Consider the following 14641-nt stretch of genomic DNA (forward strand, 5'->3'; position numbering starts at 1 on the left):
GTAGATGTAGGGTAGGAATGACACAATGAAGGTGTGAGGACTTGTTGGAGGTGTCTCACATGACAAGACCAACCCACAATACTTCACACATCATATTCCATGATCTGCATTACATGACACACATTCATTAAACATCATCGTACTCATGTCATGTATTTAACTATCCTTGGTACAACTAACACACACTCTGCACACATGCTATCCATTCACAAATGTCAAGTGTATAAAAAAACATTACAGAGCTCGGCACGTTGTATTGTCCCCGGTACTCAACGTCCTCCCCTAAGTCCGCCTCACAGATGCTCAGGCCCGCGGTACCACTCTTGTTCTCTTCTCTCATCAATAGGACCGCTGCTCTGCCCCGGAGCCACCTGGGAAATGTAGTCCGTGCTCTACAAACGTCATGCCGTCGTACGCTACACTCACTTCCGGGTATTGTGCGCCAGTTGCATCACCTGGCATTGGAGTTTTGCTGTTGCAGATAATGGCTCTCTACGTAATCCATTCATTAACAAAGTCTGACAGATCATTGAGACATATAGCTGCAGGCCATGTGAACGTTTTCATACACCGTCCTGGCTTACCTCGGCTACCATTAGTCGTGCCATTTGATATATCTAATAAAGATTGATCAGTAGTATGGTAATATTGTTATCTCATTAGTCACGAGCCTGTGTATTTGTGTCTCAGGAGGTGACAGCTCTTCTGTTAACCCCTATCATGCATGTTTAATCAGTGAGATCAGCTGACTTGTTTTAATCTGTGTAAGGATCAATCCATAAGAGCAGCTCATTGTTGATGGCGCTAACCCAATCAAGGCTTGTCACTAACCCTTTAATCCAGGATTTGTTTAAAAATAGCAGCTATGTAACATATGCAGACCTTCAGCTCGTACCCCTAGGTTGCTCAGTGGGCATTTACTATGCACAAAAAAGTTAGCCAATAATTTTTTTGTTTGCTCATGCCTTCATGCAGGGCAGCCATCAGAAATTTTACTAATTTTACACAGCTTTAGGCTGAGGCCCGACCCCAACATTCTCCAGGGACCGCCACTGGTCATCCCACCGAATCCCATCGAGGCCTTCGGTGCAAGCACTTTTATTTTAACACTTTTACAACTTTAAAGACTGGAGGGATGGATGGTGCTGAGCGTGGGTGGGGATACATTGTGGAGGCTGGAGGGATGGATGGTGCTGGGCGTGGGTGGGTATACATTGTAGAGACTGGAGGGATGGATGGTGCTGGGCGTGGGTGGGGATACATTGTGGAGACTGGAGGGATCGATGGTGCTGAGCGTGGGTGGGGATACATTGTGGAGACTGGAGGGATCGATGGTGCTGAGCGTGGGTGGGTATACGTTGTGGAGACTGGAGGGATGGATGGTGCTGGGCGTGGGTGGGAATGTGTTTTGGAGACTGGAGGGATGGATGGTACTGGGCGTGGGTGGGTATACGTTGTGGAGACTGGAGGGATGGATGGACCCGACCCCAACATTCTCCAGGGACCGCCACTGGTCATCCCACCAAATCCACCCACAGGCCATCCCACCAAGGCCTTCGGTGCAACCACTTTTATTTTAACACTTTTACACCTTTGAAGACTGGAGGGATGGATGGTGCTGAGCGTGGGTGGGGATACATTGTGGAGGCTGGAGGGATGGATGGTGCTGGGCGTCGTTGGGTATACGTTGTAGAGACTGGAGGGATGGATGGTGCTGGGCGTGGGTGGGAATGTGTTTTGGAGACTGGAGGGATGGATGGTACTGGGAGTGGGTGGGTATACATTGTGGAGACTGGAGGGATAGATGGCGCTGGGTGTGGGTGGGTATACGTTGTGGAGACTGGAGGGATGGATGGCGCTGGGCGTGGGTGGGGATGCGTTGTGGAGACTGGAGGGATGGATGGTGCTGGGCGTGGGTGGGTATACGTTGTGGAGACTGGAGGGATGGATGGTGTTGGGCATGGGTGGGGATACATTGTGGAGACTGGAGGGATAGCTGGTGCTGGGCGTGGGTAGGGATACATTGTGGAGACTGGAGGGATGGATGGTGCTGGGCGTGGGTGGGTATACGTTGTGGAGACTGGAGGGATGGATGGTGCTGAGCGTGGGTGGGGATGCATTGTGGAGGCTGGAGGGATGGATGGTGCTGGGAGTGGGTGGGTATACATTGTAGAGACTGGAGGGATGGATGGTGCTGGGCGTGGGTGGGGATACATTGTGGAGACTGGAGGGATCAATGGTGCTGAGCGTGGGTGGATATACTTGTGGAGACTGGAGGGATGGATGGTGCTGGGCGTGGGTGGGAATGTGTTTTGGAGACTGGAGGGATGGATGGTACTGGGGTACTGGGCGTGGGTGGGTATACGTTGTGGAGACTGGAGGGATCGGATGGACCCGACCCCAACATTCTCCAGGGACCGCCACTGGTCATCCCACCAAATCCACCCACAGGCCATCCCACCGAGGTATTCGGTGCAACCACTTTTATTTTAACACCTTTGAAGACTGGAGGGATGGATGGTGCTGAGTGTGGGTGGGGATACATTGTGGAGGCTGGAGGGATGGATGGTGCTGGGCGTTGGTGGGTATACGTTGTAGAGACTGGAGGGATGGATGGTGCTGGGCGTGGGTGGGGATACATTGTGGAGACTGGAGGGATGGATGGTGCTGAGCATGGGTGGGTATATGTTGTGGAGACTGGAGGGATAGATGATGCTGGGCGTGGGTGGGAATGTGTTTTGGAGACTGGAGGGATGGATGGTACTGGGTGTGGTTGGGTATACGGTGTGGAGACTGGAGGGATGGATGGTGCTGGGCGTGGGTGGGAATGTGTTGTGGAGACTGGAGGGATGGATGGTACTGGGCGTGGGTGGGGATACGTTGTGGAGACTGGGGGGGATGGATGGTGCTGGGCATGGGTGGGGATGCGTTGTGGAGACTGGAAGGATGGATGGCGCTGGGCGTGAGTGGTGATGCGTTGTAGAGACTGGAGGGATGGATGGTGCTGGGCGTGGGTGGGGAATGCATTGTGGAGACTGGAAGGATGGATGGTGCTGGGCATGGGTGGGGATACGTTGTGGAGACTGGAGGGATGGATGGTACTGGGTGTGGGTGGTGATGCGTTGTGGAGACTGGAGGGATGGATGGTGCTGGCCAACATAAATTTTAAAACTGAAATCCAGGCACAAAAAAAAATATTTAAATACAGTATATTCCTCAATAGTCGCAGAGGATATAAATCCACTTTGCGCGCACCAAACACCTTTGCAAACCCAGATAATACCCTGTAGCAGTGACATCATTCCTGTATTGTACATAGCAGCCTGTGCTGAGAAAAGAACTGTGGGAGGGGTCCATGCCTGCAGAAAACCATAGGAGTGACCGGAGACAAGACCAGTCACCCTGCACAAGGAGATAGGGCAGCAGTGAGTGGTCTTTATTACAGAAAGCTCCTTCACAGAGGCCATATTTCAGACTAGATTTCTGCACAGCTCTGGATGAAATACACAACGCACACTAAGATTCTATTAAGAATATCTATGACTCTTGTATTTTTACAATGATTGCTTATCCTAGAGTTCTGCTTTAAGTAAGAACACCAGATACTTCACACAGCTGTTCACATGCCAGTGGTAAGAGACTTAACTATATGTGTGTTAACATTAAGTAACTGTTGCATTTGATTCACCACAACGTTTCAGTATCTGTGATCCCCATTTGCTGTATACACCTGTCACTTTTGCCAGCAGGAAGTGAATATTATATACAATTGCTGGCATACTGTATAGTCTGTATGCAATGCTATACACATTACATTTGATGTAAAATAATGTTGGCTGACTTGAGATCCCCACTTGTTGCATACACCTGTCATTGTGCCGGAAGGCAAAAATTTGTATCATATGAGTGCTGGCATTTAAACTGGACTACACTGAACATTGTATGTTTGCTGCATAATAGTGGGACGTGAATGAGATGTGACATTTTATTAATTAAAACAATAAATGTGCAATAGTGTAAACTTCATCTAATAGACTCCATTTTGATATTCAGGAGTTACATTATTTTATGTAGTAATAGAGAACTTATGAATTTGTGATATCAAGAAGTGGGAAGATTTTTTTAATGTATTTATTTAAAGTGTTACTAAACCCAGGACCCTGCATTCACTATATCTAGTCTCCCACTGTACACAGAACATGCAATGTAATTATTTTAGTAAATATAAACTGCTAAATACCTTTTCCTATCAGCAGTTAAACCCCTTTCACACTGAGGGCATTTTGCAGGCACTATAGCATTAAAAATAGCGCCTGCAAACCGCCCTCAAACAGCTGCTCCATTCACTCCAGAGTGAAAGCCCGGGCGAGTGGACTGGAGAGTTGTGCTGGCAGGGCATCAGAAAAAGTCCTGCCAGGAGCTTCTTTGGAGTGGCGAAGGAGCGGTGAACTTACTGCTCCTTCCCATTGAAATCAATGGGGCAGCGGCATTTTGCGGGTGGATTTAACCCCTTTTCGGCCTCTAGCGGGGGTTAAAACCGGTAAAACGATGGTTAAAGCGGCGCTAAAAATAGCGCCGCTTTACCGCTGACGCCGCCACAGTGTGAAAGGGGTCTTAATGCAGTCTTGTGACTTCTATCAGTGTCCAGCAGAACACTGGTTAAAGCTTGTAGGAGGAGTTTTCATCCCCCTGTCCTATAAGTCTGCAGGACCCCTGACCCTCTATCTGGACAGTGCTGATTGGCCCTGTGCTGATCGCACGCACTCTCCCAAGCAAAAAATAAAAAAACTCTAGCAATGCACACCAAACTGATCATGTGCAGCTTGCCCCCAAGCCTCTGTGCTATCAGCAGATGGATTGGGGACTGTGGAAGAAGGGGTGAATTAGGGAAGACTGGATCAGACAGCCTTTTTACACAGTTCAGAGGATTAGCCCCTTAGGAGCCACAATTAATTTAAGAAGCATGCTTTACAGCAGATACAGACTGATTTTACTGTTGTGGGTTTAGTAACACTTTAATCTGCAATCAGGCATTTTTACACTGGTGTGAGCACTGTCTGAATGGAGATTTATGGCAGCAGGGTCTAAAGCATGGAAAGATGAATTGTGTTTGTGGTGATGACGTTTATGAAATGAATATTCTGGGGACAGGGCATATAGAGAGGCATTCTTATGATTCTTACAATAGAGGAGGAACCTTTAGAAAGCAGGGGGTGAGTGATGACCATTTTTACTGCAAAGGGGAGGTGTGGAGCTCACAGGTATCTGACCATTGGGAGTGGGGAAGATGTGGAAAAAACAAGCAATGGGGGGAGAGGTGTCTATGGAGAGGAGAAGCAGAATGTTGACTTATATTTGCATCATTGCAAGACATCCTCAGGATTACTTCTTGGCAGTGCACCAGTTCTGTGTATAAATTCTGTCACAACTTGTGTGCTGTTTGAGGGGAAAAAAAATTGCAATTTATGCTGAATCTGCTGCTATTTGTAAACTGAGGCATCAGGCACAGAAAAAAGTTACAAACATTAAGATAAAAATTTTTACTAATTAACAATGTTTTTCTAAGGCCGCGTACACACGGGCGGATTGTCTGCCCAACTAAGTTCGTCAGACAATCCGACAGACAGTCCGTCCAACTTTTGAATGAACGGACTTGACCACACACGATGAACAGACAGTCCGCTGAAAGCTTGCGCGATGACGTGTACAGCACGTACGACGGGACTAGAAATACGACGTCCAATACACTGCAATGCAACCTTCGGCGTGTAAATCCTTTCTGAGCATGCGCCATACTTAGTCCGTCCAACTTGCCTACACACGAGCGGACTGTCCGCTGAAACCAAGTTTGGACGGACAAAATTACGGAAATTCCGAAAGACTTAGTCCGCCAGACTGTCCGCTGAAAAAGTCCGCTGAAGCCCACACACGAGCGGATTGTCCGCTGAAACACGTTTCAGCAGACTAAGTTGGACGGACAATCCTCTCGTGTGTACGCAGCCTAAATGTTACTGGAATCAAAAGTCACAAAGCTGTTCGTAAATGTCCCTTCTTTTCTTTTTTCCTAAATTTAAAAGGATAGCCAGAGACATCTCTTATTTTGATCAAAAGTTGCAGTAATGGCTCTTTCACACAGGCATTGAAAATAGGCAGTTTGGTCACGTTTTTAACGCTTCCTGAACGCCTATCAATGGCACTCACAAATTTTTACAGTGGGGAGAGGGTGGAGGTGTTCACACTGCCGCGTTAGCTTTGCTTTGCGTTGAGGCGAGGCAAAAATAAAGCTGCCTGCGGAGTTTAGAAAACATTGACGCTTTGCAACTGCGTCCAATCACTTCTATTGAAACACACTACAACCGCACCTTAATCGCACTGTAAACGTTCTTATGGTATTTACAGTGTGTTTACGGTGCAATTGCAAAGAGTCAAAATAAATAATTTCCCTTTTTAGTCTTATAAAAGAAAAAAGAAAAAACAACATATGGCGCTTCAGAAGTGTTGCCTGACACAACATGAAAGCCTGTACAACATATCCTAAATGCTCATTACCGCTATCGGTGCATTAATGTGCTTTTAGCCTGCTTTAAAATGTAACGCCTGTGTGAAAGAGCCCTTGCAGGAACATGTCAGATGAACGCACTTTTCAACACATTGAGGAGGAAGTTGTTAGAAATTGTACTTTCATTCCTAAACTTCATTTTTGCATCATGTATCTGAAGGAAGATATTCTCTATATATTCATCTATATCTTGTTCCTATACCATCAGGAGATGGGAGAAGCTCCTGTCCAATTTAAACCTATGAATGCTATCCATAGAAGGAGCTCTGGAAAGTTTCTGTCTCATGAATTCCTGTGCTTGTATATACAGTATATGTGTGTTTAATCTTCCGAAATTCAGAGAGAAAATTTCAATCCACATGTAGATTATCTTTTGCAATTCCATGTGCTCTGTTGTGCTAAGAATAAATCGCACATGTTGAAGATGAAGCGCTGGTCCAGGATTGAATTCTTTGAGTCTTCCCAGTTTTCTTTGATCCTCCTCAGACTCCTGTAACCAGAACCCCCAATCTCAGTGTGCCCCATGATACAAAGAGTACATAACTCTTTCATTGAAAGACCAGTAGTAAATAAGTCAGTGTCTAAGCTTGTAGGCAGGTGCCTACAAATGTTGAGCTATTGTTCATTTAGTTTTAGACTGCCCAGGTAGGGAGAGGGTTGATTCCGGAACAATAATGTAAAGTTTAATTTTGTTGTTCCTGAATTTTCTTGTCAAATTTGTTTATTATCTCTTAAATATAACAAAGATTGACAAATTGAGTACTCACAAGGATGATTGTACAGTATTCAAATAGCAATAAAGCTAAACATATCGATTTATGAACAGGATGAGTACATAACAATGTAAAAATGCAATGAGTAAAGCAACGACTAAACCAATAAAGTATTACATCAAAAGCATTAGAAAATTCCATCAGGCGCAGCATATAGCCAGGGCTATGCCGGAAGAGACGGGAGGAGAGGAGGGGACCATACCATTGGAACCAATTAGGGCCCTGATGTGCTTGGCTTCCAGCCATGGCGATATACCCTCGGGTATGGAGGCCTTAGCTTATGTAAAATCAAACAAACGATTCCCCACTTACGCTCTTATGCAGAAAATCTGGAATAAACTTCGACAACTGCAGGGGGTGGAGGGCTTCACTGAGTACAACCCAATATGGTAAAATAGGCACTATGAGAAGCTACTACTGCTGGATTGTGGTGCGCAATGGAAGAGATATGGGGTCACGCATTTGGGACATATTTTTACAGCAGGGAGGCTGACTCCCTTCCCCGATTTGAGGGAGAGATTTCACCTCCCACAATCCATGCTCTTCTACTACCTACAACTACAACATGCAGTGAAGGCGCAGGCTGGGGGGGGCCCGTGGACTCTTTCACCAACCCCGATCTTTCGATCTATGGCTAAACGTGCCACAGTTCCAGGGCTTTATTTCTAGAACTTACTCTATAGTCCTCAATGCCTACCTGGGGGGTTTTCCGCAGGCTGCATTAAATAAATGGAAGAGGGATTTCGGTACATTTGAGGATGAGCAGTGGGAGGAGGCACTACAGGCAGTACAATATTGCTCGGTAAATGTGGCCCAGCGGCTATCTCAATTATATATTGTGCTCAGAGTACACTACACACCCGACAGACTGTTTAGGATGGGGGTGAGACAGGACTCCAGTTGTCCCAGGTGTGTGAGGGATCACGGGGACTTGATCCTTCTGCTGTGGAGGTGCCCCAAACTGCACATATTCTGGACAAGGGTACTGGCCACCACTAACAGAGTGTATCAGACTACCATACCCACAGACCCAAAACCGTGCCTACTCGGGATTCTAGGCGACATTCCCATGGGGGACAATAGCAGACAGGCCGTGGCCAGGGCCCTGTTCCAAGCATGTAAGCTGATTCTTCGGCATTGGAAAGGGGCCGAGCCTCCGGCGCTGGGGGAGTGGATTGCCCAAATGGGGGACACCATTAGGATGGAAAAATATATCTTTCAACATAGAGGGCGACCGGAAAAGTTTAACAAACTATGGGCACCCTGGTTGGATACCCCCGGCCTCTCTACGGTTGATTTGGTCATGGACAGACTGCTGAGATGAACGAAGGGGAAGGGAGGTCTGAGCTAGGGGGGCACTAAATGTAAGACACCTACAGTAGGTAATTCTGAATGGGTGAACCAAAGCACAGCCAGGTTATACTGTATCAACATCTACTGTGGTTGGGACGATATGGCATGAGGAGTTGTGAAATGAATGCTTGAATATTCCTCTTACAGGGGTGAATAAGCTACTATGTTGTGACAAGAATCTATGCTTGAGATGTAAGCTGTAAGTTGTATTCATATGTTCTGTTATTCAATAAACTTTCTCTGATTTAAAAAAAAGAAAATTCCATAAAAAGGAAAAAAGTGAGCTAGTGACTATTGGTTCATTTTGCAAGAGCAGTAATTAGGCGATCAATCTAATAGGTATATTTTAAAAGCAGAAGAGATAAAGTGTTTATAGGTACCACACAATATTAAAAGAAAGGTAGAAAACAAAAAAAAATAGGAGTATATAGAGAGAAGAGGGTAGAAAAAAGGGGTACGCTGTAAAAGCCGTAAAAAATGAAATGGAACTGGGATGGGCAAGACTCTAAGAAGATATAAAAACTTGGGCAATAGCCATCTTAATTACATTAATTTTGCCTATCCAGAATAGAGGGACAGAGGACCACTGTGATAATTCAGTAACCTGTTTAAGTAATGGAGGGAAGTTAGCTGAGTATACACCAGTTGTCTTAGGAGTGAGTTGTATTCCTAGGTATGGAAATCTGTGACGTATCCAAGAGAAGGGAAGTGAATTTTTAGCAAGCTGAAGGTCTGAAGGAGGCGAGTAAGATGTAATCTGCAAAAAGACATAATTTATGATGGCATCCAGCTAATTCAATACCTTTTATGTTTGGATCAGATCTAATTAAATGGGCCAAGGGTTCAATGAGGAGTGCAAATAGGAGGGGGGAGAGAGGGTGCCTCTTCCAATAGGGAAAGCGGCTTCTTTAAAACCAGCATATTTGATAAATGCATTCATATTGTCGTATAAAGATTAAATCCACTTCAAATAATGCAGTCCAAACACCCATTTTTGAAGATTATATTGTAAGTAAGGCCATGAGACAGCGTCAAATGCTTTTCTTTTATCGACCAATAAAAAACATGCAGGTAGATGTCTGAATTTAGCGACATGGGTGAGTAAAGAAGCTCTACGAATATTATCACTTGCTCGGTGCGAGGGAATAATCCCAACTTGATCTCGATGTACAAGTTTGTCTATTACTTGATTCAAGGGGGTAGCAAGTATTTTAGATAAAAGTTTAATGTCAATATTAAGAAGCGAAATAGGATGGTAATTTGTCCAAGAAGTTGTATCAGATTTAGATTTGTGAGCATGGAAATTATGGCCATTAAGGATTCTGAACGAGAAGAGTGTACCCTCAACAACGTATTGAAGGCTTCGGTTAAGATAGGAAATAATATATCAGAACATTTCTTGTAATAGGAAGAAGAAAAGCCATCTGGGCCAGGACGTCTAGGAAGCTTTAAAGCCTTGATAACCTTAGGGGGTAGAGAGCACTGGGGGGGCTGGGGAGCGATGGGTGGAGCTTGAGAGCACCAGGGGGCCAGAAGGAACAGGGGTGGGGAGAATGGGGGGCTGGAGAGCACTGGGGTGGGGGCTGGAGAGTGATGGGGAGAGCTGGAGAGCACTGGGGGGGGAAGAACAGGGGGAAGAGCACTGGGGGGAGTGGAGAGCACTGGGGGAGTGGAGAACACTGTGGTGGGAAGAGCACTGGGGGGAGTGGAGAGCACTGGGGGGGAGAACGGGGGGGGGAGAACAGGGGGGAGAGCACTGGGGGTGTGGAGAGCACTGGGGGGGAGAACAGGGGTGGAAAGCACTGGGGGGAAGAACAGGGGGAAGAGCACAGCGGGGAGAACAGGGGGGAGAGCACTGGGGGGAGTTGAGATCACTGGAGGGGAGAGCACTGGGGGGAAAGAATGGAAGGAAGAAGAGGGGGGAGAGCACTGGGGGGAGTCGAGAGCACGGGGGAAGAACAGAGGGAGAGTACTGGGGGGTGAAGAACAGGGGGGGAGAGTACTGAGATGGTGGCTAGAGAAGGATGGGGAGAGCTGGAGTGGGTGGGGCAGAAAGAACAGGGGAGGAGAGAACTGTGGGGGGGGGCAGGAGAGTGTGGTGGGGAGGAGAGCACTGGGGGGGGGGGGGCAGGAGCACAAGGTGAACTGGAGGGGGGCAGTAAAATAGGATGGGTAGGAGGATCGACGGGGGGGGGGGGGCTGCATATAGAGGAAATGAGCTTTCTATATTCCTCAATGCAGCCGCTGAATGCTTGATTCTCTTCCTCTTACTCCTGCAAGAATTCAGCGGCTGCATAGAGGAATATAGAAGGCTAATTTCCTCTATATGCAGCCCCCCGTCGATCCTCCTATCCAGGCACTGTGGCACACAGAGCGGGCTCTTACGGATGGGCATCTCCTCCTATGGATCACAGAGCTGGCTGGCTCTGTGTTCGGCGGCCACTCTGTAACACAGTCCCGCCCCCCTAGACCGGCTCGTGTGATAGGCGGAATGTGGATTCTATCTACTATCACATGAGCCGGTCTGGAGGGGCAGGACTGTGTTACAGAGCCAGCCAGTTCTGTGATCCGCAGGTGAGAGCAGCGCAATGCAGGCTGCAGCCGCAACTAAAAGTGGCCCCAGGGCAGGCGGCCTACTGGGAAATCTCCTGGTATCCTGGTAGGCCAGTCCAGCCCTGGTGGTCCATCAGCTTTGCAAGGTGTGAGGGCTCTATGAACCTTGACTGGTATGGAAGACTGTAGTTCTTGTAATATTGATAGCATAGTGGCTTGCAAATCAGTGACAGATTCAGGTATTTCACGTATATGGATATTGGAATGTCGGGCCCTATTTTCATAATCTTCTAAAGGAGATTGAAGACTAAGTTTTCCTCTTTGAAGTTTTCAAATTCAACTGTATAAGCCTGGGTGTTATTTTCAAGTTCATCAACCTGCAGTTCAAGATTTGCAGTGCGTTGGGCAAGTCCTCTGTTTTCCCTATTTAGACTGTCTGTAATATGATCTGAGGTCTGTTTAAGGGCTTTGTGAAGCATTTTTTCAGATTGCCTCAGAACAGAAGAATGAGCAGGGCAGGGCAAATGGGGCACCTGCCCTGGGCCCAATCTTTGTAGGGGGCCCGCACTACTCGTGAATTGGGGTCCCGATGACGGCTTTGCAGAGTCCACAGAGGACACAGAAGGCTGTATTCCCGATCTAGCCAGTAGTGAGGGGGCGGAGCTCCACCGCTGACTCCGCCCCATGTAGCCTGTATGCTCATAAAAGAACGGCTGTAGTTAAAGCAGTGATCGCATCAGCAGGGGGCCAGAAGCTCTACTGACGCACCCACTCCGATCATTGGTCTAACTACAGCCATTCTGTTCCCAGTGGAGCTCCCGGCCCCGTCCCCTCTCTGCTAGCTAGCACGCGAATACAGCCTCCTGTGTCCTCTGTGCACTCTGCAAAGCTGTCATCGGGGCCCCAATTCACAGGTAATCTCATGCAGTATGTTCGCAGTTTCTGATAATCTCATGCAGTATATCCACAGTCTCTGATAATCTCATGCAGTATATCCACAGTCTGATAATCTCATGCAGTATGTCTGCAGTCTCTGGTAATCTCGTGCAATATGTCCGCAGTCTCTGGTAATCTCATGCAGTATGTCTGCAGTCTCTGGTAATCTCATGCAGTATGCCCGCTGTCTCTGGTAATCTCTTGCAGTATGTCCGCAGTCTCTTATCTTGTGCAGTATGTACGCAGTCTCTTATAATCTTGTGCAGTATGTCTGCAGTCTCTTATAATCTTGTGCAGTATGTCCGCAGTCTGGTAATCTTGAGCAGTATGTCTACAGTCTCTGGTACTCTTGTGCAGTATGTCCACAGTCTGGTAATCTCGTGCAGTATGTCTGCAGTCTAGTAATCCCGTGCAGTATGTCTGCAGTCTAGTAATCCCGTGCAGTATGTCCACAGTCTCTGGTAATCTCCTGCAGTATGTCTGCACTCTCTGACCCTCTCCTGTAGTATGTGTATTAATGTGCCACTTTACTTGCTCAATTATTTGGGATTGCTCCACTGCTTAGTGAGTGGTAATGATGTGCATTAACCTATAGGAACCAATCAGTGAGTGCTAATAATGTGCAGTAACCTCTAGCAACCAATCGGCAAGCAGAAATGATGTGTTGTAACCTCTAGCAACCAGCCAGTGAGCAGTAAGGATAGGCTGTAACCTCTGGCAAACAATTGCAATCGCTGCGTGATCTGCTGCAGTAAACCGATTTTGAGACTATCTGCTATTTTTTTGTATGTCTCAGAATGGAGGGGGGGGGGGCCAAGAAAATGTTTTCCCAAGGCCCAATCAAAATTAAAGATGGCCCTGGAGCAGGGTCTGTAAAGGAAAGCATTTGTGACATTTGTATAAATGAATATGGGTCATATTCCCCCTATGCTGCCATGGATACCATAGAGCGTTGAGAGGATTTCACTGAGTGTGAGGTACCAGGGGGAGGGGATGGAGCTAGTGCCATTCTGACTGAAGCCTGAGGCAGCGCTTCTTTGTTGTTTTTTGGCTTCATTTTCAGACGAGAACTCCCAAGAACCATTACATTAAGTGGCGCAGGTTATTAGCAGACCGAATAACATAATTTACCGGGTGAAGCTGAGCCGGGACATGGTATAATATGGCAGAAACGTCCCTTCAGGAGCAGAGCTCTATGCTCATATGTCTGCTCAGTCAGGCTCCACCCATGCGCCTTCGTTGTTCCTGAATTTTCAAGTGTGTACCTTTCTTTTGTAAATATTTTAACTTTTCCTTAGATAAGAAATTAATACCAATGTGAATTTAAATTAACCCCAATAAAATGACCTCTGCTGAAAGGCTTGCTCTATTCCTTTAATAGGGGGCATAAGTTCTCCCACCATGAGAGTTTGATCTCTTTTATTCTAACGAACCATTGTGCCATAGTCAGGTGTTCTAACCAGAGCCAGAGAACGGGAATTCATGTCCAGGCTGGGTTAAATAAATAGAGCATGGATTTCTTGTACATCTTCTCCAGGAACATATTTGGGTCAAGGGGAAATAAAAATCTGTAAACTTCTGTATGATAAATCTGAGTGCCAGAAAGATTGGAATTTAGGGAATTCCCAGAAAACCTGAAGTGAACATTATGCTTCCTCACAGCACCACAGCTTTTGGGAACTAAGTAAAACGTGGTGTAGGGTGGAAAGAACTGCTTACCAGCAAGTATTCAGAATGTAGTCTGCTTCTTGATATGTGTTACTTATGGAAGATTTATAATAATAATAATGCATCAGAGGGAAAATTGAATCCCCATGTCCCTTTTCTATTTCTGAATAAATGTGTGGGAGATACTTGGTTCTGGGGTCACGAGTAAGAGGTATATCTTTTGCCGCGTACACACGATCAAACAATCCGGTGGAAAAGTCCGGCAAACTCAAGTCCGCCGGACAATCCGCCCGTGTGTAGCCTCCGACTGACTTTTTTTACCCAAAAGTACGGCGGACTTAGAAAGTAGTTTTGCACTCCAATCTTACCGCCGGACTCGCATTTCGGCGGACAATCCGGCCGTGTGAGTGCCAGTCCACCGTACTTTTGAAATGAACAGACTTTTCCCACCCGGAGAAAAGTCCGCTCATTTTGAGCGCGTCTCCAGGTAGCCGGGGCCAGCGAAGGAGGCGTCGCTGGCCTCGTCACCTGGTATGGACTTAAAGGGGAATCCCTACGGCGAAAAGTCGCCGTGGGGGTCCCCCCCTAGGTCCACATCAGACCCTTATCCGAGCACGCTACCCAGCCGGCCAGGAAAGGGGGTGGAGACGAGCGAGCGCCCCCCCCCCCAGCCTTACCAGGCCGTGTGCCCTCAACATGGGGGGTGCCTTGGGGAAGGGGGGGCGCGCGGCGCCCCCACCCCAAAGCACCTTGTCCCCATGTTGATGAGGACAAGGGCCTCTTCCCGACAACCCTGGCC

General features: G+C 47.2%; 1 protein-coding gene across 6 annotated transcripts in view; it reads right to left on the reverse strand.

Moving 5' to 3' along the window:
* Nucleotides 1–14641, reverse strand: part of LOC143928001 (myomegalin-like) — a 426442-nt gene that overhangs the window by 342997 nt on the left and 68804 nt on the right. For 4 of the 6 annotated variants that reach the window (XM_077452560.1, XM_077452558.1, XM_077452561.1 and 1 more), the window contains exon 1: nucleotides 239–400. The exons of 1 other annotated variant lie outside the window; for it this stretch is intronic. The gene's annotated coding sequence lies outside the window, so the exon portion shown is untranslated. Of the gene's footprint in view, nucleotides 1–238; nucleotides 401–14641 lie in introns of those variants that run through there. One more of the 6 variants, XM_077452557.1, reaches the window with a different exon arrangement.

The sequence above is a fragment of the Lithobates pipiens genome, unplaced genomic scaffold (assembly GCF_037356315.1).
Source record: "Lithobates pipiens isolate NorthernLeopardFrog02 unplaced genomic scaffold, aLitPip1_a1.2 Scaffold_23, whole genome shotgun sequence".
Taxonomy (NCBI): Eukaryota; Metazoa; Chordata; class Amphibia; order Anura; family Ranidae; genus Lithobates; species Lithobates pipiens.